This window comes from Equus przewalskii, chromosome 13, assembly GCF_037783145.1.
Source record: "Equus przewalskii isolate Varuska chromosome 13, EquPr2, whole genome shotgun sequence".
In the NCBI taxonomy this organism is placed as follows: Eukaryota; Metazoa; Chordata; class Mammalia; order Perissodactyla; family Equidae; genus Equus; species Equus przewalskii.
Genome location: NC_091843.1, coordinates 75,858,322 through 75,880,403, shown reverse-complemented (window position 1 = coordinate 75,880,403; position 22,082 = coordinate 75,858,322). Strand labels below are relative to the sequence as shown.

General features: G+C 39.4%; 2 long non-coding RNA genes across 3 annotated transcripts in view; one reads left to right on the top strand and one right to left on the bottom strand.

The window, feature by feature from the left end:
* LOC139075160 (uncharacterized) overlaps window positions 1-1,773 on the top strand; it is a 32,639-nt gene extending 30,866 nt beyond the window's left edge. The window contains exon 6 of the long non-coding RNA XR_011525284.1: window positions 1,303-1,773. This is a non-coding gene — a long non-coding RNA (uncharacterized lncRNA). The remainder of the gene's footprint in view (window positions 1-1,302) is intronic.
* LOC103567782 (uncharacterized) overlaps window positions 1-21,875 on the bottom strand; it is a 30,253-nt gene extending 8,378 nt beyond the window's left edge. The window contains exon 1 of one of the 2 annotated variants that reach the window (XR_011525285.1): window positions 21,751-21,875. This is a non-coding gene — a long non-coding RNA (uncharacterized lncRNA). Of the gene's footprint in view, window positions 1-9,025; window positions 9,183-21,750 lie in introns of those variants that run through there. The other variant, XR_011525286.1, reaches the window with a different exon arrangement.
* Between the last annotated feature and the right edge of the window lie 207 nt (window positions 21,876-22,082).

Below are 22,082 nucleotides of genomic sequence, written 5' to 3'. Positions count from 1 at the left end.
TGATCGCCGGCTATGCCTGTGCTGTTCTGGACTCAGAGCCTTGCTTCAGAGTTCCTTTCCTCCTACTCCTTGAGTTCTCCTTTGGTTGGATGATGAAATGCCAGTGGGCCCTAAGCTTCCACACCTCGCCCTCCTTTCTGCTCACCCTGGACAATCTCTCTTGCTTTCATTCAGGCTTCTGCTGGGACCTCTATACACTGATAACATTCCACAATTTATCTTCCCCTTTTCTGATCTTTGCGAGCCTGAGCCTGTATTTCTTTCCAGATGGAAACTCAACAGTTCTACTTGGATCTGCCTTAGTCACCGCAGAATCATTGTTTCAAAAACCAAACTTTTCTCCCCCTTCCCCCCATTTTTCTTCTTCCTATGTCTTAGGCCTTTCTGGAGTGAATAGCATTACCATGTCCCTATTCATTCAAGACAAAGAACTTAAGTCATCTCTGATGTGTGCTTCCACCTAAGGCCTCTCTTTAAGTGGTTTGACTGTTTCTTGAATTCTTCCCCTCTTCTCCTTTCCTCTGCTCAACCCTAGCTCAGACTCTCACCCTCAATGTTCTGGACAATACTAATAGCCTCCTAACTTGTCCCCACACTTCCAGTCTTTCCTAATCCAGTACATCCTGAATGATGATCCATAACCATTGAAACTGTCCTCTCTTATCAAATAAAGTAGAATTCAATGGGAAAACTCATCACAATAACCGTTTTGGTAGGAAAAACCCCAAAACACTGTTATGTTAAAATACTACATAAACCCTAATCTGTTTTCCACATGATTTCCTGCCAGAAGAATATTTGTGAAGTGAAAATGTGTCCCATTACTTCCATGCTTAAAGCTTCTTAATAGCCCTTTCTTGTCTTCAGAATCAACATAAGGAGAATAAGAATCTTACCTTCCACTCCAGGCTCCTCTTCCTACCTGTCTTATTTCCACTCCTACTTCACTCCATCTCTGTTAATTTGTGTTTAATTTGAGGGGTCACTATGGTATTTAATAACTCTGGGCTACATACATTCTGGTTTTTTCTTCCCAGGATGCTCTCTTCCCATCTGTTTTGCCTGTCAGATGTCTATGTCTATGTCTACTATCTATGTCTACTGGCTCAGCACAAGGTTGCCATAAGGGAAGCCATATTGTAGAAGAGAAACTATATTGTAACTTTGGATGACCTCTGATTAAGTAACCCACCAGGATATGCATCTTCCAGGAGATATACATGCTCTGTAGATTTTATGGCCCCTCCAAGCTGCTATAAGTTGATAACTTTGTTCTTTTTGTTCTGTTTTTTTTTTTTTTAGGAAGTTTAGCCCTGAGCTAATATCCATGCCCATCTTTCTCTACTTTATACATGGGACGCCTACCACAGCATGGCATGCCAAGCGGTGCCATGTCCACAGCTGGGATCCAAACCAGCGAAACCCAGGCCGCTGAAGCAGAATGTACAAACTTAACCTCAGTGCCACCGGGCCGGCCCCAAATTTGTTCTTTTGAACAAAGTTCAAAGGAATGTTATGACCCCCAGGCAGAGAGGCTATTCTGATAGCCATCATCAATGACAACTGAAAGATCTGGACGTTGCTCCAGTCTCTGATGCATATCCAGTAAAACAAAAGATTATCAGGAACTAAGACCAGATGTCTGCCCCACCTGAAGACCAGCCCCCATATAACAGGCATGGAGTCTTTGTTCTGTAAGATGGTTCTTTTGGACAGTAGTCAGCCATCTTGCCTCTTGCTAGCAAGCTGTAATAAAACCCTTTCCCTCCTACCACCTTGCCTCTTGACTATTGGCATGTCTTGTGGTGGGCAGATGACCCCCGATTCCTCCTTCATTAGCTAGCTCCTCTTTACCTCTCTAGGCTCATGTCTTGCCATGCTCTTTAAAGTAAGTCAGCATTTAACCCTTCCCAAACGTCTTTTGATCCTTTGAAATTACTCTTTCTTGCCTGGCAGTCTTTGTACATGCAAGTCTATCTTGAACACTCTTCCCCTGTTTAGCTTGCCTGACACTGAACTACCAAATTCAGTTCAGATGTCACCTCCTCTAACACTGACTCCCCAGACCATCCTCTGTACTTGGATCAGAGCATGTCTTAACATTATCAAAGCACTGTAGTCTATAGTGATTTCTAAATCTATTTTCCCAATTGATTTTGAGTGCAGTGTACTAATTAGGTCCCTGCTAGAGATTGTAGGAAATAAACTCCTACATGTGTGGGGAGTAGTTAATACAATAGAAGTTTACTGTTGCCCATAAGAAGTCCAAAACAGATGTTCCTAATTGTCAGGTGGCTCTACTCCAAGCATGTGTTGGGGTCTCAAGTTCTATCTCGTGGTTCAGCCAGTTTCAATACATGTTTACTGTGAAAAAGAGGAAGGAAGTGTTATGGGTCCGGCCTGCCAGTGTCTCACACAACTTGTGCCCACAAGCCATTCGTCTCAGGAACATGGCCACACCTAATTAGGGGGGCTGGGAAAAGCAGTCTAGCTGTGCACCTAGGAGGAAGAGTAAATGACTTGTGAAGAGTCATCCAGTCTCTACTAGAGGGAGACACTGCTTTGTATCTCTCTATCACTAGTGCCTACCATAGGCCTGCCCTGTAGGTGTTGAATGAATGAGTGAATGAAGGTTAATAGATTCTCAGCACTGAGCAGACTAGCACAATAATCCATAATATAGACGCCCCTGGAGAACCGAGAGATTCAGAGCAGAACCAGAAGAGACTATTAAGGAACTGGAAATTAGGTCTCCGTGGAACAATGAAAAGTTCTGGATTGTTCTTCATGAAATAAAATAGCCTGAGGAAAAATTCCTTATGCTTTTAAAAATGATCAAACTCTAATAAAAGTCCTTCACATATTATATTTACTCATTTCTCCACTAAGCTTTGTTTGTTGGTTGTTAAAGGGCTTTTTGTTGTTTTTGTTTTGTTTAGTATAACTAGGATTTCTAACAAGAAACAGTACCTATGGCAATTTTTTAAAATCTGCAGGTCATATGAGATTTGCTAAAGGAGGTCATGACGTGTAAATCTCAAGTTAACAACTGATCTGTGGATCTTTGGGAATGCCAGGAAGGGAGATATTTGTCTTTTTTTAAATTGTAAGAAAGAAAGTTGATTTTCAGATTAAAAAATAAAATATGAAATAAGAATTCATTCTCTTCTTTTTTAAAGATTGGCACCTGAGCTAACATCTGTTGCCAATCTTCTTCTTCTTTTCCTTCCCCTTCCCCTTCTTCTTTCCAAAGCCCCCAGTACACAGTTGTATATTCTAGTTGTAGGTCCTTCTGGTTGTGCTATGTGGGACACCGCCTCAGCATGATGAGCGGCGCCATGTCCACGCCCAGAATCTGAACCGGTGAAACCCTGGGCTGCCAAAGTGAACATGTGAACTTAGCCACTCAGCCACGGGGCCAGCCCAGGAATTCATTCTCTTGATGCTACATAATGATTCATTTTTCTGCTTACTTCTACCATGTGCAATAATGAGCAGAAAAGTCAGGCATAATGAACTAGGGTAGAATTTATCTGTGATTCTCTTCTCCCTAGTTCTTTCCCTGGTATGAGAAAGTTAGGGAAAAAGAAAATGAAGAGAGTGCTTGATATCTTGGTTGGTCTAAAGTTCTGAGGTTGAGGTCCTAGTCCCAGAACTTGTCTTTTTCCAAGATCATGGTCAGGGTTTTAGAAAGAAGCATTTTTAAAATTGACCTCATGTTAACCATGTTACTGACAATTAAATATATAAGAAAAAGACATCGAACTTTAACTCAGAAATTATTTTTTGAAATTTCTTCTATGTATACCCTCTTTAAATATAGAGCCCAGTAATATTGCTTTAGTTTATGTCATAAGTAAAATGTATGTGAATAAGCTCTATAATTGGAAGTAGCACAGTATAATGGGAAAAACACTGGGATGGGAATCAGAACACCTGGGTCCTTCTCCCAGTTCTGGAACAAACAGTGTAATCCTAACAAGTATGAAATTGAGTTAATCTAAAAGTATCATGGCTATAAATCCTATGTCCATGAATGCTAGGCAATAGAGGGATATTATATATGAGCACTAGACCATAGTAGTTAAAAACAGGACTTTGGAATCAGAGAACCTTGAGTTTGCTTGCTGACGCTAACATACTAAATGTGTGACGTTGGGAAATGAGCTTCAGGAAATGAATGATGAAGGTATAATAACATGATGTACTGCGTTGTGAACAGTCTGAGAGTAGGACGAGATAATCAATATAAAGCTTTTAGCATAGGGCCTGGCCCTTTGTTGACGGTTTTATACACTTAAGATTATTATCATAACATTAAAAAATTCTGCAGTCATCTAGTTGCCAGTGCTAATTTGTGGGCAAATAATTTAGTGTGAAACAAATAGTCCCCCATGAATGCCGAACTTGCAAACAATCTCAAGAACATTACATAGCATACTTTACATGACAGAGTTTACTTGATTATCACTTTCACAAAGAAAAGGTAAACCTATCACATTGAGAAAATGAGTTATTTGTATGGTAAAGAATATCTTTTGCCTTAATTAGAATTTTTTTTCTTTTGGATGAAGATTAGCCCTGAGCTAACTACTGCCAATCCTCCTCTTTTTGCTAAGGAAGACTGGCCCTGAGCTAACATCCATGACCATCTTCCTCTACTTTATATGTGGGATGCCTACCGCAGCATGGCTTTTGCCAAGCAGTGCCATGTCTGCACCCGGGATCCGAGCCAGTGAACCCAGGGCTGCCAAGAAGTGAAACGTGGGAACTTAACTGCTGCGCCACTGGGCCAGCCCCTAGAATTTTTAACATAAGATTGGCTTATTTCATTCCAAAGCTACCTTTACACACATTCAGAAATTTTTTTCTGTTTCTATACAATTGTTTCTTCCATTGTTTCCAACTTTAAAGATCTGAAATTTTAACATCTGAATTGATAAAATAAGGGGGCTATAGGCAAGGGAAATCCTTGGTAAATTAGGCTATGCTGGATTGGGGGAGCTGGTCTTTCTCTCATACACACACATACACCAGATTTGCTTATAACGCAAAAATTAACTATTTCAATTACAACCAAACATTTGCTTCAGGTATAAGGTAAAATCAATTCTATCAACCACAACCACTGGCCAGAGAAAAACCTAAATAATTAAATTTGCTTATATATTTCAACTGATATTCACTCATAATAATTTTAAATAAGAGCTTGAAGTAATAGGTCTCTTGCAACAATTAGAAGTATATGAAGCATATTGCCCTGGATATTTCTTTCAAATTGCAGAAGAATGATAACAGTTTGTCAGGGAGTATGGAATAAGACTATTTATATATGCATTCTAGAAAAGGCTAAAAGAAAACTTGTAAAAGGCTAATGTTACTCTTAAAATGTTTCTTCAAAGAGCTTGTTACCTTAGAGTAGTGGGCGGAATATAAGGGGTGAGGTAGAGATAAATTAATATCAATTCTAGCCTCATGTACATATAGCTCACTCACTCAACATATTTTTAATCACCTATGAAAGAGACCATACTTGGTATACAGGGAATTTTATAGTGAACAAGACAGATACAGTCTCTCCCTTCATAGACCTTAAATTTTGGCAGGAGAGATATATGCGAAATAACTGAATCCTTCATTATTTATTTAGTTGGAATTGTAACAAATGCTAGGAAGAAGTACAAAAAACTGATAAAATGTAATCAAGGGAGACTGTCTTGGTTTGGGGGCATCAGGGAGAAGCTCTAAATGCCGTGTGGGTGAGCAGGGCTCTCTGAGTGGTGAGTTGGAATGAACTAAGAGAAAGCTGGGGCAGGAGGGAGCAGAGTGGGCTGTGTTCCAAGCAGAGGAATCGCTCTGCTGCAGACCTAGAGAAAACCAGTGCAGCTGGAATCTGGCTACTACGCTAGTGAGGCGGGCAGGGACTGTGATAAGATTTGGGTCTTTATCAAATAGCAATGGCAGATCAGAGCAGGAATTTAAGCAGGGGAGTTAACTGATTTTGTTTGTATTTTAAAATTTTAGCCCACCCTGGCTGGAGCTAAGAACATGGGCTTGGAGGAGGCAGGAGTTGGTGGACACAAGCCAGTCTTTGCGGAGGTCCAGAGCGAAAGATGGTGTGACCTGATCAGGGCACGCATGGGAGGTAGAAAACAGTAGGGGGGATTCCCAAGTTCTTTTTGAACCCTGGAAATTTCTCTTCTTTTCTTATGAAATCAGCTATGCATTTTAAAGGATATTTATTATATTTGAACCCAGTACTTCCAGTGGTTTCTTTTTTAGAGCACTTAGACCATGTCTACTTAAAAGTCTTTTTTTTAATTTTTGTGGCTTTGTTTTAAGAAAGGATTTCACGTTTTATGAGTGAGGAAACTTAGACCCAGAGAAATTGTGACTTATTCAGCCTTCTCTGGCCGGTCAGGGAGCAGCAGAGCTGAGTAGAATCAAAGTTGTCTTCTCTGTCGGTTCACATTAAGCTACTTTTCTCCCGTTCTCATACAAAAGCAGGGAGGGAAACCTGCCAAAGGTCCTTTTAAGGCAAACATGTTGTCTGCCTTGATCAGGTGAGTTTACAACGACTCAGCCCAGGCTTCATAAAAATAACCCGAGCCAAATTGGAGCAGTTTTAGCTCAGCCCTCGCAGCATAGTGAGGATTTTTATGATATCAAGTCATAACTCCTATGTATGGCCTATTATATTTCAAGTTAATGACAAATCTGGACCTTTATTCCTCATTTCTTTGTCTCTCAGTTCAGTGAGAACATCTAATTTCTAAAGGCCAGTTAGTGCAACTGCAGCTGATTGAACCAGAGAAGAGTTTCATCAAGTAAAACGTTACATAGGTTAAATTTCGAAGACAGTAATCAGCATATTATTCGTTACATATAAATGCTGTCAAGCTAGCCTGAAGCTGCTTCTTAGAATTCAGTGTGCTTAACAAATGGGCAATTTTAAATATACTCCACATATCATATTATAGTATAAGCAGTCACTTTCTTATCTGGGCCGAAGTGGTCCTAAGAATGTCCCTCTGCTCCTTTCCTCTCCATCAGGGCCATTCATCTCTATTTAGGGCATAAGTGATTAAGACTTGGAGAGGAACAGAGGTGAGGAAAGGAAAGAAGATCCTCATATCTTATAGAAAACACAGTCAGAGGGTCTGGCGTCTACAGCAACAAATTGACAGGCTCCAAGGAAAATTCTCTCCCTCTGGTGTTCTTTCCCTATTTCTCCCCCACTTTTTCACTTTCTCTCCCTCTTCCTCCCCACTCGCAATGCATGGTTCCTCATCAATTCTCTCTCTGTGTTTTTTGGTTTTTTTCTATGTATGCTGGTCCTCTGCTTGTCCACTTTCTTGACAGGACTGGCTGCCTGTGGTCCCTAGAAATCTCTTAATTCTAAATAACCAGCAGGGGTTAGCTGGTGCGTCTGTCCCCAGTTGCAGACTCTCAAGTTAAAATATCTGGTTGGCCTGGTTTAGGTCGGGTGTCCACACATGGTTCCATCAGTTTTGGCCTAATTGCCAAAGTAACTACTCTAGTTGGATATGTAGAAAGGTACCAGGTAGCAGAGAGGGCAACTGTGGGCTGGACAGCCAACTTCCTATATTTCTACACCTCCTTGCAACCCTGCCCAGGCCCTCAGCCAGTGTCCTGAGTCTCCTGCCCTCATCACAAGAGACTTCAACCTTTGTAATAGTGTGTCTCACGGTACTGTTCAGATCACTTGCATCAAAGTGTGTTTACAAAAACAATGTAGATACTTGGCCCTTCCCCTTACCTATTCCAGATACTTCTGTGTTAAATACACTTTTGGGACTGGCATGAAAAACTCACTGCTAATAAGACTCTTTCTATTGAAAAACATGCTCTGAGTTTCAAATAACCTATAGACAAATTAACTTCTGGAATAAATATTTTCCAGAGAATAAATATAAAACACTAGTGATAAAAATATACACTACTTTCAAGATTAAAAGGATATGCACTTTAAATTTTCAGAAAGGAGAAAGAAGATGGTATTATGCAAAAATTAACATGCAGAATTTTCCTCTTTATTTATTTGCCATCCCATCTATTTTGTGCATTCATAATTACTATAGCTGTATAAGGAACCTAAGAAATCTACATTAGTTCAATCACATTTTTGCCTCTTCCACATCCATCTTGATGACTCTGTATTTTGAGTCTATTTTCTCTTCAACTCCAATGCTGTCTAGATACTCCTAAAATCCCTGCTTCATTACAGCTGTGCACTAGACCTTATCATCAAATGCCACTGTCCTCTGTGAAAGTTATTCACAAGGAAACTCGGGCTAATCCTCCTTACCTACCGATCAATTATTATTATTATTTTTTTTTTTGAGGAAGATTAGCCCTGAGCTAACATCTGCTGCCAATCCTTTTTTTTGCTGAGGAAGACTGGGCCTGAGCTAACATCCATGCCCATCTTCTACTTTATACGTGGGATGCCTGGCACAGCATGGCTTGACAAGCAGTGCATAGGTCCACACCCGGGATCCGAACTGGTGAACCCCGGGCTGCCAAAGCAGAACATACAAACTTAACCACTTCACCACCGGGCTGGTGCCTGATCGATCATTAATACACACTCTTATTCTCTGACTAGATCCTCTCCGTGACTATTCCTCAGAGCTTGTGCCTCTCAAATTTGAATACATATATCCCTGGGGATATATAATTATAGATCAGGAGCCACAAGATAAAGGTAGTTTTTTTACTGGAACATTTATTTGACTGAAGATTTAATAACTTAACTGAAAAGCAACCTAAAATGTTAATTTTTTCTTAAATCCAACATGGATATGTTAAAAAGAAAGACAAAAAATTCACAATAAATTTTAAGAAAAAAGGTGAACCTTTAAAATTTTGTGCTATGTCCTCCAAGTTCCCAATCTTGGGCACATTATTAACTTGATAATATATCATTAATTTAGCTGATCTTCTTGAAACACGTGCATTCAACAGCTATGAAAATACCAGCTTAAACAGCGAGAAAGCTTACCAAAAAAATGGAGATCAGACTCAGCTGTCATCTCCCCTCTCTGTCTAATTATAACTCAGCCCCAAGTCTCTCTGGTTTTCAAGGGGCTAGGTGGGAACCAAAAGCAAGCAATTTCATTTTCAAGTAAGTATATCTTTCAGTAGATCTTCAACAAAGTGCATATCCTCTGGAGCTGGTTTCATAATAGGTTCCTCTTGTGAAGACTGGCTCTAACCAGTTCTTGGGAAATGTGCTTACAGACAGAGATTGCCCAACTGATTTCAGTAGACAAGAAAATACAGAGGGCAACAGAGGTCATGCCCATGAATGTGTACCCTATTCACATCTTTATGGACAAACTAATCCCCCAAACAATGCCATATACTTACTTCTTATTAGGATTTAGACAATACCCTCCAAAGAGCTCAGGCATTCTTCATTAAAAGTTAAGAGTAAACAGTGTTGTTCATTCTTTTCCTGCTGGCAGAGTGAAAATTACGTCTGTGGGTGTTGACCATATAGCTAGCTAGAGTAGACAGCTGCCCACACAGTTTAATTTGAGGGGAGCCATAAGATCCTTCCTATTGGAAAATACTTTCCTCTTTGGTTTCTCAGAACATAGCCTTCCTCATATGCCTGGCCCCCATTCCCACCATTAGTCACCAGTGAATTAGACACTATGTAGAGGTGTTGTCTTCCATAAAGTCACTGTGAAAATGTACACTTAAGTGATCTAGGAGGGACATTGGGGTTTTTTTTCCCATTTATACAATAAAACATATTAACTCATTGACATGGATTAGTTTACCTGGATTAATTGTCAGCTTGGAAAACATACACTAAGATTCTGAGGACATATGACATAAAGTGGTAGGTTTTTAATGAGAGTTGAGAGGCATGGGTTTCAGGGACTATTGCCCAGAATCAGAAGACCTGACTGGAGCCCAGTAGAGGGCACCCTAGGAAACCAGCACAAAGAGACTAGATACACCATAGTGGAGACAGATTTACTAAATCTAACCTTTCTTCTCCTTTACAATTTTTGCTAAGCCAGCCCTGATCACCCCAAAGCAAACTGGGTAACTCCAGGGTTCACTGGTCGTGAGTAGAGTAGCCAGAAGGCAGCAGATAACTTCTGAATTCTGTAAAATGCTAAAATAACAACAGCAATCATCATCATCATCATCACCATCACCCCTATGAGCCATATATAACTTCTCAATTGCCTCTGGTAGAATCAGTCATTTTCATTCTTCAGATAGATAATAAAAAGTTGCTGGCAGCCGCAGAAAACACAAAGAAAGATCATTAGAAAGGCACAGGGCGGAGTCAGGACTGATAAGCAGAGTCAAGGGAAGGTAGTAGAAGGGCAGCTCAGATATCATCTTCACTGATTGCTCCACAACGTAGATTGCTGGAAAGGCCACCAAATTTCTCTTTGAGACTTGTTTGCTCACATACCTGTAAGGTCTTTATAGAAATTGACAGATGGAGCCAGATTAGTTTGTTTTGAGAGAGCCAGAGGATACCTCATCCACACAGCATACTAAATTATTCCTAAGAAAAAGCATGGAGCTCACTTTAGATTCACAAAGATGATCCCAAGGTAGAATTGAGGGCATGCTTGCACTATGCCAAGGAGTAGGAAATGAACTTTGAAAAATTACCGAAACCAAATTAATAATCCAAATCCTTCCAATCATGTCGAGCAAAACATGAGTATCCGACATAACTTAATATAACTAGTAACCATTTTCTTTGCCATTCCTCCTCCAAAAATATTAAAATATTTTTGTAAACAATGATTCTATTTTGTGACATAAACAAATATAGAAGCGTCAAGCTTTGATGAGGAAAGAGAATATAGGGACGATGAAGGCCTGGCACTGTTCCCGTCACTGTGCTCATCACACCTTTTCTTGTCCATCTCCCCCCACTATTCTGGAAATTGTCTGTGAGTGCAGAGCCAAAGTGTTTAGATTTAGCAAATGCTCCACGAATGTTGACTTAGTGAATAAACTCAGTACATTCCCTAGAGTTGAGGCAGGATTTGGGGTGCTAGCCCATTTAGAAGTACCACGAGGAAGTCCAGTCAGGCCAATGAAACTTGGTGCCCAATATGTGTACTTAGAGGAAACAGGCGTCAGTGATGTCCACAAGGGAGTTTTGGAACATGCCAATGGTCAGGTGGCAGGAGCCCAGAAATAAGAAATCTAGAAGGGGCAGGACATACATGTATATGTGCACGGGAAAATAAGATCGGGACAACCTGCCAGCAGGTTGCAGAACCGCAACATTGGGCTGGTATCAAGGAGAGATTATAGTCATTGAGAAGACATTCACTCCAAAAAGGCAGAAGCCAAGTCCTAGAATATAAGGTTATCAAGATAAGACTTTACATATTTCTAGGAACGGAAGCTTCCGAAGCTAGGGGAAATGGGAGAGGAGGATTGATTTCATTAACAAGGAAAGGAATAGTAGCAGCTCAGCAACAAGTGCTGTTGGTCCATTTTACAGATGAGGAAGCTGAGGCTCAGAGAGAATAAGTAACATGTCCAAGGCCATACAGCTAATTTAAGTACCTGATCCAGGTTTAAAAATAAAGCCTACCTAAGTCCAAAGCTAATTTTCCTTATTTTTCTTACTTTGGCTTGCAACTCTAGATCAGTTACTGGAACTAGTAAGTCATGCTAGCTTTGTAACTTGATTTTGACTCCTCCAGACTTGTCGGAGCACTGGACTAGAACTCCTCAACCAGCCCTTAAAGGATTGCAGAGCTGAGGATGGAGTTGAGTCTACAGCAGTGGTTCTTAACCTCACCTGCATGTTAGAATTATCTATAGTGTTTTAAAAATACTGATGCCTGAGTTCCACCAACAAAGATGATAATTTGATTGATCTGAGGTGTGGCCTATGTATCAGGATTTCTAAAAAGCCCTCTACATAATTCTAATGTGGAGCCAAGCTAGAAACTACCGGCTGCAAGCAAAAGTCAAGAGGTGTCAGCTGTTTACAGAAGAGAAACATGGTGGCCAAGCTTTTATATTTCAATGTGATAGGAAAAATACTAGAAGACTCGTGGGCTTATATTTTTTTTTCTTGGACAAGTGGACCATAACCTACTCTTTACTTTTCCAGCTTAACCTCTTAGAAAATATGCCAAAGTAAACAGGTATACGATTAACCTTGCAAATCAAATGGTTCCATGTTCTTAGATTCTAAGTGCTAGTTGCGTGTGACCAAAGGCAAGGTTTTAGGACTGGGTCTCCCAAATTGCTCATTACTATTCTATGCTTGGTTAAAACTCTTACAACATCCTGCAATGGAATGTGACCCAAGTCAAGAAGAAAACAAAAACATCTGCATTGCTTTCATGGTTAGTAATGGGATTGGAGAGGGGTTGAGGTGTCTCAAAACAATCTGTACTTTTCCCAACCTATTTGAGACCTGATTCATGTTGTAGTTACTAAGCCTAATGCTCCCAAAATGATATAGTAGATGTATAATTTCTGGATGTGTACATTCTAGATGTGTAATAGGCTTGGACTAAATCCGAATCCTGAAACTTGTTTATTATTTAAGGTACATATTTAATACAACAAAGGCCCTCCCCCTAACTTTCATTATCAGAATTCTTGCCCACAGCTCCCTAATGGAAAACAATTAACTACAAAACAAGTACACATTTGTCTAGCGTGACAATACGTTCTGGTTTGCCTGAGATAGTCCTCATTTACACCTGTTGTTCCAGCATAATTATTAATAGCACCCTCTCTGGCTCTCAGAAAAAGTTTCAGTTTGGGTGATCAATTATCTGGCCACCCCAATTTAGCTCACTCAATCTGCGTTCCCTCTACAGCTACTTAGGGAAACCTCATGTTTAGAACGTGGTCCCTTTGCATTTAGAACACTCGTATAGCTATTCAGGAAAATAAGGTCATTGCAATATCAACCAGGTGATCAACCTTTCTTCTTTAAAAACAAAATACCAAAAATATTTTTCTGATTAACTCCATTAACCCATAAAATCCCATTAAACACAAATGAACAGCCCTGTACTTCCCAGCTGAAGACCTGCATTCTTTATCTGTTTCTGCAGGTGACTAACCATGTGGCCTTGGACAAGAAGTCTATTCTTTCTGATCCAAGTTTTCTCCTATGCAAAAAGAATGAATGGAACTAAGTCATCTCTATCATCTTTGTGAGTCTAGATTGCTACTTTTTCTAAGCATTTTATTTAACCAGCATTTGACTGATTCTACACTTCTGCACTGTCCATATTAAACTAAGTTCATAGATCTCTAAGATCAAATCTGTTGAGCTCACTTTTTTCAGTATCTGTTTTGCTATCTTAATCTATAAATTTGATAATTAAATATTCTTGAAGATAGTCTTGATTCTATCAATATTTATTTAATATAAATGTTAAATTAGGCACATGAATACTGTGGGCTAGGCACACGGATACTCTACTAGTTAAATTCTTGCAGTCATTTTTCACTTATTTGGCCCTTGTTCACTGTCTATGATATTGTGTATGAAATATTAGGGCTATTTTGAAAAATACAGAATTTTTTTTAAGCAGTTAAACACATCACCTGTTTTAAAGCATGCATCAGCCAGTTATATGTGTACTTTTTAAGGACAAATGCAAAGTTTTGTGTTTAAGTTTAAAACAATATGATTGGATTTATTCATCCCCTTATTCACTGAGCAACTATTAAATATCCACTGTGTACTGGGAACGGAGCGAAGCTCTAGGAACACAAAGTCAAATAAAACAGTCTCTCAAGTAGTTCATAGCCTAGTGCACCTGTATATCTGTGGGATACCTGACACATCAGTAGCAGATAGTGGTTTAAGACCAGCGTGACCAAAATAAGGTTTTCAAAGTGAAAGGGGACACCATTAATAATTATGCTTAAGGCATAATTTGGGACTGTCCTAGGCAGTCCAGACTATAGTCACTCTAGTACAAAATATGAAGTGTCCTATTGTATCCACTTTACTTCCTAATCCAACGATTGGTATTCTAACCAAATTGGACTGCTTGTAGAAAGATAAGTCAGACTTAACAAGATCATAGTCTGTATTTCAGAGTGCAATCTTGTTTCTTTGTTGTTTTATTTCATCCTCTGAAAAATTCTTTTATAGGAGCATATTTTTATGATACCCTAGTAAAAGAAACATAGACAAACCAGAAAATGTCTTGAGGAAAAGTGCCCAAGACAGTGAAGGTTGTATGTGTCATTTGAGAAAAGGCTGAAGAAATAAGAATACTGAATGGGAAACATGACGTGCATGATATCCAACCTCAAACACTTGAAGGAGCATCATTTTTGAGTGGGAAGGGGCAGATGCTGTGCTACAGAGAGCAGAGCATAGAGAGTCAATGTTTTTAAAATCCAAGGAAGCAAATTTGAGTTCAATGTAAGGAAGAATGTTAATACTTAGTGGCAACAGACTAGATTGCCAAGTGAAAAAGAAAATATGTCAACACAAAGAGAGTATAAGTCAAAGCTCAGTAACAATTAGTGGTGTTATGGAGGAGTTGGATGCTCCAGGTGGTGCTGGGAATTTAAGGCCCTCTAGTGAAGTGACTGTTATTTCTGCCTGGCCAGCATCCTACTCCTCAGCTTCTGGTTATAGCATCCCAGTGTTTTTTGTTGAACCTCCTCTCCTGCACTTCTGTGAAGTTTGAGGTTTCATAGAGCTGAAGTCATCCTCAGGTTTCAGCAGTGGGAATGTGATGCTGATATAGGCATTCAGTATCTCATCTTCTTGGCCAAAAATGGCACATGGGTCATTCTGGGTAAATCTGAGTCAGTCCTAAGACTTTTTTAGAAACTGTTGAGAAAAAGAAGTTCTTTTTTTGACAGGGTTGCTGAAAAGATAAGATGTAATCCCAAATCTTCTGGCAGCCATCTTGCTAGTAATAGGGGAGTGCTTGCCTGAGAATGGTACCAATACAGAGGAAAGTATAGCCAAGCAACGGAGAGAGGGGGACTCAGTCCTGGCACTTTTTTAAAACCCCTACATCTAGCAATGCCTTCAGCCAGACAAACCCTGGATTTTTCAATTCTGTGTGCCAACAAATTCCTGTTTTTATGTAAGCCAGTTTAAACTGAGTTTCTATTATTTGAAAAGAAAAAACATCCTGAATAATACAGGTCCCTCCCAACAAAACAAAACTTGATTACATGATCATGTAGTCTATTAATCTAGCTTGGCAGATCTCTAGTAATTTCTAGTAGATTTCTAACATTTCTAGTAATGCTTTAGATGCAGTTACTTGCTATAAGTACTTGGAAATTATAAAACTTCATATCTTTAAAAATTGTTATTTTACATTAACATAGATAGTCTTTCTTCCCATTTCATTTGAATTAATAAAATTTTACTGCATAGTGTGCACTTTATCTCAGCCTGGTGACCCTCAACCTGTAGCTCCTATAAGTAGTGATGAAAGACATATATGTGGTTTTTAATATATTTTAATTGATGAATATATAATTTTATCTGAGCTAAAGTTGCACAGACTTAATAAATGCATTTTGCTTAATTTTAAAATATGAAGTTCATGACTGAATTTTAAAAACACACTTTTAAAAAAAGGATTGTCTGAAAGGCATTTTTAAAAGGATTCATAACAATGGCACAATGTTGGGGACCACCTCAACAGATGCTACGTTAGTTGGGATTCTTGATTTTTAACAACTCTGGCTAGAATTAAGCAGAAAAGGAGTTTATTAAAAGGATGTTGGAGAGTTTATAGACACACTGGGATAGCTAGAGAGCCCAAAGTCAGGCTAAGAATCCAAAGGAAAAGCTCCAAACTAAGTCTGAGCCTTGTTTTTCATAAGGAAATGATTGCTGCCATTGCCACAGTCACAGGTCACACACACAAAGATTCCTGTTCTTGGTTTCTTGCATCACTAACTCTTTGGTCAAAGTCCGGCTCTGAACCTAAGTCTCATGAGAGTGTTCTGTCTTCAAGGGAAGCTGCTAAGTGTCTAGCATTCTCGACCTCTATAGCAATAGGTTCTCATTGGCCACACCAAGACTCCTAAGTGGAGAATTCTCCAAATATAGAAAGGGGCATGGCTGCTATGTAGCCAAAATGAATCACAAATGTCCATTATAAGCAAAACCTTTGGCAGCCCAACATCAACTTACAAGCTTATCCCCATACTTAACGTTCCAGAAAAAAATGCTGCCGCTTAACTTAAAGTAACTATTCTTCCCCATTTAAAGGGAATGACCTGAAGTTTTAATCCGGATTGAAATCCAGGCTTTCTGGAAGATATTCAGTTCTCTTGGAGTTGTGACATGGTCTTGTCTCAATATTCTTTAACTATGTACTAATATGTAAAGTTAGCTACCACTAAAATACACCATATAAATCATAGTAGAAATGGAGGGAAAATGTAATAAAACCTGATAAAATATATATACACATGAAAGAAAGTATGGGTAGATGCTACTGTCCTTATTCCTGCAACTCACCTTTGGTGCTGTATTTGTCTCGTTGACTGCCTCCTCTACTATCAATTTTATGCTCCCTTTGCCCTCAGGCGTGGGTTTACAACACCTCCATTCTTGGGAAAGTGACCCCTTGTCCATCTTCCCTGTATTGGATTGTAGTGGATATCCTAACTTTTAACACTGGAAATGGCAGTACTAAGAGGCACCTCAGAAGATCACTGAGTTTCCATTAACACCTTTTTGATTCCATTGTGTAATAGCAACACTATTTCCCCATTACAGCCAGGATTAATCACTCGAGTCATACAATAATCCTCTTTTTGACTATTCACCCTGTGGTTTCAGAATTGGAAATGGGGAAGTAGCAATGTCAGTTTCCAATTCAATCATACCAGTTTTTGCTTGATACCCTTTGGAAGCAGCCCTCCCTTGCTTACTAAGACCCCTAAGCCAGTGGAGCTTAAAGGGACTGGAGTAGGAAGCAAAATTTTTGTGAGAGAGCCATTAGGTGAATTTGTGAGAGATGTCACTCTTAACTCTGTCCCTTGCTTACGTATTCACGTATTCTGGCTAAGGAAGCATCACTGGGTCATGGCACATACCATATCTTATGTACTGGCACCCTAACGTCGCACAGTATTGTCTCCCAGGTGACACCAGAACTGAACATTTGGTGTGCCATTCCAAAATTCTGTTAGGTCAACTGCTGCTGGGAAATGGGAATGCATGGTTAAGCCAGTAATCCCATAAACGTTAGTCCATTTTCTTATTTCCTTCACCATAAAATGAATTTCTTGATTAGAAGTTACGTTGTATGGTACTTCATGACGCAGAATACATTTAGTAAATCTATGAATGGTAGTTCTGGCAGAAACGTGGAGGGCAGGAAAAGCAAATACAAATACAGAATAATCATCTAATCATCTATTTCAAAATAATCGCACCCTCCATTATGGAAGGAGTCCAATATAATCAACAGGCCACCAGGAGGCTGGCTGGTCTCCAGACAGTATGGAAACTGAAATGTAGATATTTCAAGCATAGGTGGGGACAATATCATCCTGAAATATTTTTAGTGCTTTTCTTCTCAGTGCCAGTTCTGATTTGGGGTGTTTGGGGGAGATTTCCTTGATTACTGAGGCTGAATTCTGGTTCTTCAGTTCTCCCAATGATCCTGTGAGCTACTCAATGTGCTATCGTACTGCTTAATTCAACTAGAGTTAATTTCAAGTGATTTAACTAAGTAATAAGTAACTTTCCTAAAATAGATGCTTTGATAAAAGGTGGTTGTGAATAAACATACCACAAGTTGAATATTCATCTCACTGCTTATTCTAAATCACCAAATGACTAATAGCTATGTCAATCTTGACATGTCCAAAATATAATTCTTGTTTTTCCCATCAGACTCCTTTCCTCATCTAGTCCTCTCTATCTTAGTTTATGATGCCATCACACTCTCTGTTGCTTAGACCCAAAACCATGGTTGTTTCTTTCTTACTTCCTCTCATTCTTTTATCCACCCACATTTAACAAATCTGTATAGCTTTGCTTTCAAAATGTGATCTGAATCCACATATTATCCCAATTTCCACTACTGTCATGCTATTCAGAGGCTTCCTCATCTCTCACCTAACCCATTGCCTTAGACTTATAACTAGTTTCTCTGTTTTACTCTTTCTTCCATATGGTCTATTCGGTACACAGCAGTCAAAGTGACATTCTAAACATTTAAGTCAGATCATATTATTCCTATTATGGGCTGTTTGTATCTTCCCCAAATTCATATGTTGAATCCTTAACTCCCAGTATGGCTATATTTGGAGATGGGGCCTCTAAGGAGTAATTTAGATTAAATGAAGTCGTAAGGATGGGACACTGATCCAACGTGATTAGCGTCTTTATAAGAAGAGATACCACTAACAACAAAATATCTGAAAAAGAAATAAAGAAAACAATTTACAATAGCATGAAAAACAATAAAATAATTAGGAATAAGTTAGACCAAGAAGTTGAAAGATCTGTACACTGAAAACTATAAGACTTTGATGAAAGAAATCGAAGAAGACACAAACAAATGGAAAGACATCCCGTGTTCCAGGATTGAAAGAATTAATACTGTTAAAATGCCCATCCTACCCAAAGCCATCTATAGATTCAATGCAATGCCTTTCAAAATTCCAATGGCATTTTTCACAGAAATAGAAAAAAAATCCTAAAATTCGTATGGAACCATAAAAGACCTTGAATGGCCAAAGCAATCCTGAGAAAGAAGAACACAGCTAGAGGCATCATACTTTCTGATTTCAAACTATATTACAAAGTTACAGTAGTCAAAACAGTGTAGTACTGGCATAAAAATAGACACACAGACCAATGCAACAAAATCAAAAGCCCAGATTTAAGTCCTCACATATACAGTCAACTAATATTTGATAAGGGAACGAATAAAACTCAATGGAGAAAAGACTGTCTCTTCAATAAATGGAGGGAAAACTGGATAATCACATGCAGAAGGGTGAAAATTGGACAGCATCTTACACCTCTCACAAACATTAACTCAAAATCAACCCTAGCCTCCAGAACAGTGAGAAAGTAAATTTCTGTGGTTTAAGCCACTCAGTCTGAAGTATTTTGTCATGGCAGCTCAAGCTCACTAATACAACTCCCCACCTTCACATGTACACTAAAATCCAGAATTCTCATTATTACGTAAAGGGCCCAACATTATCCTCATTTGTCTGTGACCACCCTTCACCACATTCACTTAGCACCCAGCACACTGGCCTTTCTTGATATTCTTTAAACACACCGTACCCAGCTCATTCCCCTCTCAAGGGCTGTGCACTTGTTTTCTCTCTGCTTGAGTCAGCTTCGCCAGTCATTCTCATATCTCAGTCCTCACTTCACCCTGATCTCTGCATAAAATCCTCTCTTCCCGAAGATCTTCTCTGATCACCTTGTTTAAAACAGCAACTCCCACTGCCAATTGTGCCCCATCACTCTAACCTTTCCCTCTGTTTTATTCTTCTTCATAATGCTTATCCCCACCTAAAATTACACATTGATCATTTTACTTGTTTTTTAAAAATCTCTTCCCCAGTGGAAGATAAACTCTGTGAGGACAACAATCTAGTCTGTCTTGTATACCGCTGTATTCTAGACACATTCCTATGGAAAATTTTAGCCTTCCAGACACTGTTTTTTAAAAGTCATACATGATTCAAAAAAAAGTTTGCACCGGGGGCTGGCCCTGTGGCCGAGTGGTCAAATTCGCATGCTCTGCTTCGTGGGCCCAGGGTTTTGCTGGTTTGGATCCTGGGCGCGGACATGGCACCACTCGTCAGGCCCCGCTGAGGCGGTGTCCCACGTAGCACAACCAGAAGGACATGCGACTAAAACATACAGCTATGTACTGGGGAGCTTTGTGGAGAAGAAGGAAAAAAAAAAGATTGGCAACAGATGTTAGCTCAGGTGCCAATCTTTAAAAAAAAATAAATCTGCATGTGAAACAACAGGCAAAGTTTTTAAAACTACATTTTAAACAGTATAATAAAAACTTTCTAGGGAAAATCAATAACATTGTACGTCAAATAGTGTTCTAAAAATACAACATGGCAGAGTAATACGTAGCATGGCTTTGCCAGAAATACATAGAAAGAGAAAGCCCTCGGCTTACTATTTATGATGGAAACACGCAAGACATTCTTTTTAATGGACTTTTAAAAAATAAGTGTTGAAATGTAGTTGCCTTGAACAATTTCTCATCCTATGGTTGTAACTTGAACCCAGCGGCCTCGCCCCAAGAGTTTTTGCTTCTAACAATGAAGCTACGGTAGAAAACAAACAAAAAGGTGTGTACCTGTGATATTTTTAGGTTGACAGTGTAATTAAGATTAGCAGCTGGAGACAAAGAAAATCCCAGCCAGAGATCTCCCTACTTTAGTAAATTCTCTCTCCTACGCTCCTGAAGCCTGTGAGCAAGGCCATGAGGCAGGTTGCTCACACACATGGCTTAGCCGAGAACGGGTGGCTTAGGGCAACGAGGAAGACAGGTTTAAACTGGCAACGTCATTTTCCTGGTTTGACCCTGTGACTGGAGCATCCTGCTTTGGAACTGGGTCAGTCAGTCCGTGGATATTTATTCAGTGCTTATTTTGTGTCCGGAATGCTGTTAACTCAGCAGGATAACAGGCAAAGGCAAGAAAAAAAGGCAAAATAACAAAAACTGAGATTATGTTACACTAAAGAAAGTTTTAGCACCACCAAAAGTAGGAAATTATTATATATTCACAGATATATGAAGTAAAGAATCATCCACAGCCATAATCTATTGATTTAAACCAAATGTACCTATCAAGCATATGATAAATAAGTTGGATAAATATATATTTTCAAATGTTTTAATTGTTATTTCCCAGTGAGGACTATAGAGATAGTGTGGCTGTTGATTTTAATGATAGAAAATTCCATACACCACCTCTCCCCCAAAAGTTCTCGTTCCTCTCAAACTTAAATGGTTATTTGAAAACACATAAAAGCTCAAATATGGGGTACAGTCAAGCATTATCAGATAGTGCCTAGAATTGTTGTGATTCCTAAATGCACTCCAATAGCAAAAAGAAGGTGGCGTCAAGGCCTACGTCAAAGAAGAATCCTCACTACGATGGTCTGATGTTCACACTCAGAGGGGACCTCACCTGCTGTCCCAGCTACTTTCACATTCTTGACCTTCAAACCTCCACTGCTCTTGCATCCCTATTTCTGGTCCAAGAGAGACTAGACCAGGCCATGGACACATATCTGCAGAAATGTCACAACCTTGAATATTTGATTTTATGTGTGGATCAAGTCCTCATAACCATGAACCTTTGATGTATAAAACCAGTATGGTTTTGCACCATCAGATATATATCAGTAAAGTCACCGAGATCAAGTTGCTACTTTTTACCTCCTCTGGCCTCTTAGCAGTGACTGTATGTCCTATTTCACAGAGGAGAATTGCAGTGAACAGCTCTGTCACCAGTCTATGACTCATTTCTCTTTTCTTTCCATCTCAAGAGCTTGCTCCTCCACTAAAGGTTAATTCTTCTTGGTTCTAAAGCAGATCCCTTACTCTGTCTTGCCATATTTTGTTTCATAAATTGTTTCACTAAAGCTCTATTTCAACATCACCGTCTTTCTCCTATAAAACAGATTTAATCTCACTACTATAAAAAATAAATAAAGCACTTTTTCTCAACTCTGTACCTACTTCATACCTGGCGTCCCTGTTCCTCTTCCCCTCTCCTCTTTCACAGCCAAGCTCCATGAAAGAATGGTCTTCAATCTCTGGCTACATTTCTTTCATCCCGATTTCTCCTCAGTCTCCAGCTACTTTCCTTATGGCTCAGGTTCTCACATTTCTCTGGCAAAACTCATCAGAGATTCTGCCATTTCCCAATCCCTTGAGTTCCTTTGAACTCTCACCTTAATTAAATTATCTACTGTTTCTGTTCTGGGCTGCCTCCTCCTTGAAACTCTCACCTCCTTTCCAGAGACAATTTCTCTGACCACTCCTTCTTTGTCTTCTTTACTGGTACCTGCCGTTTAA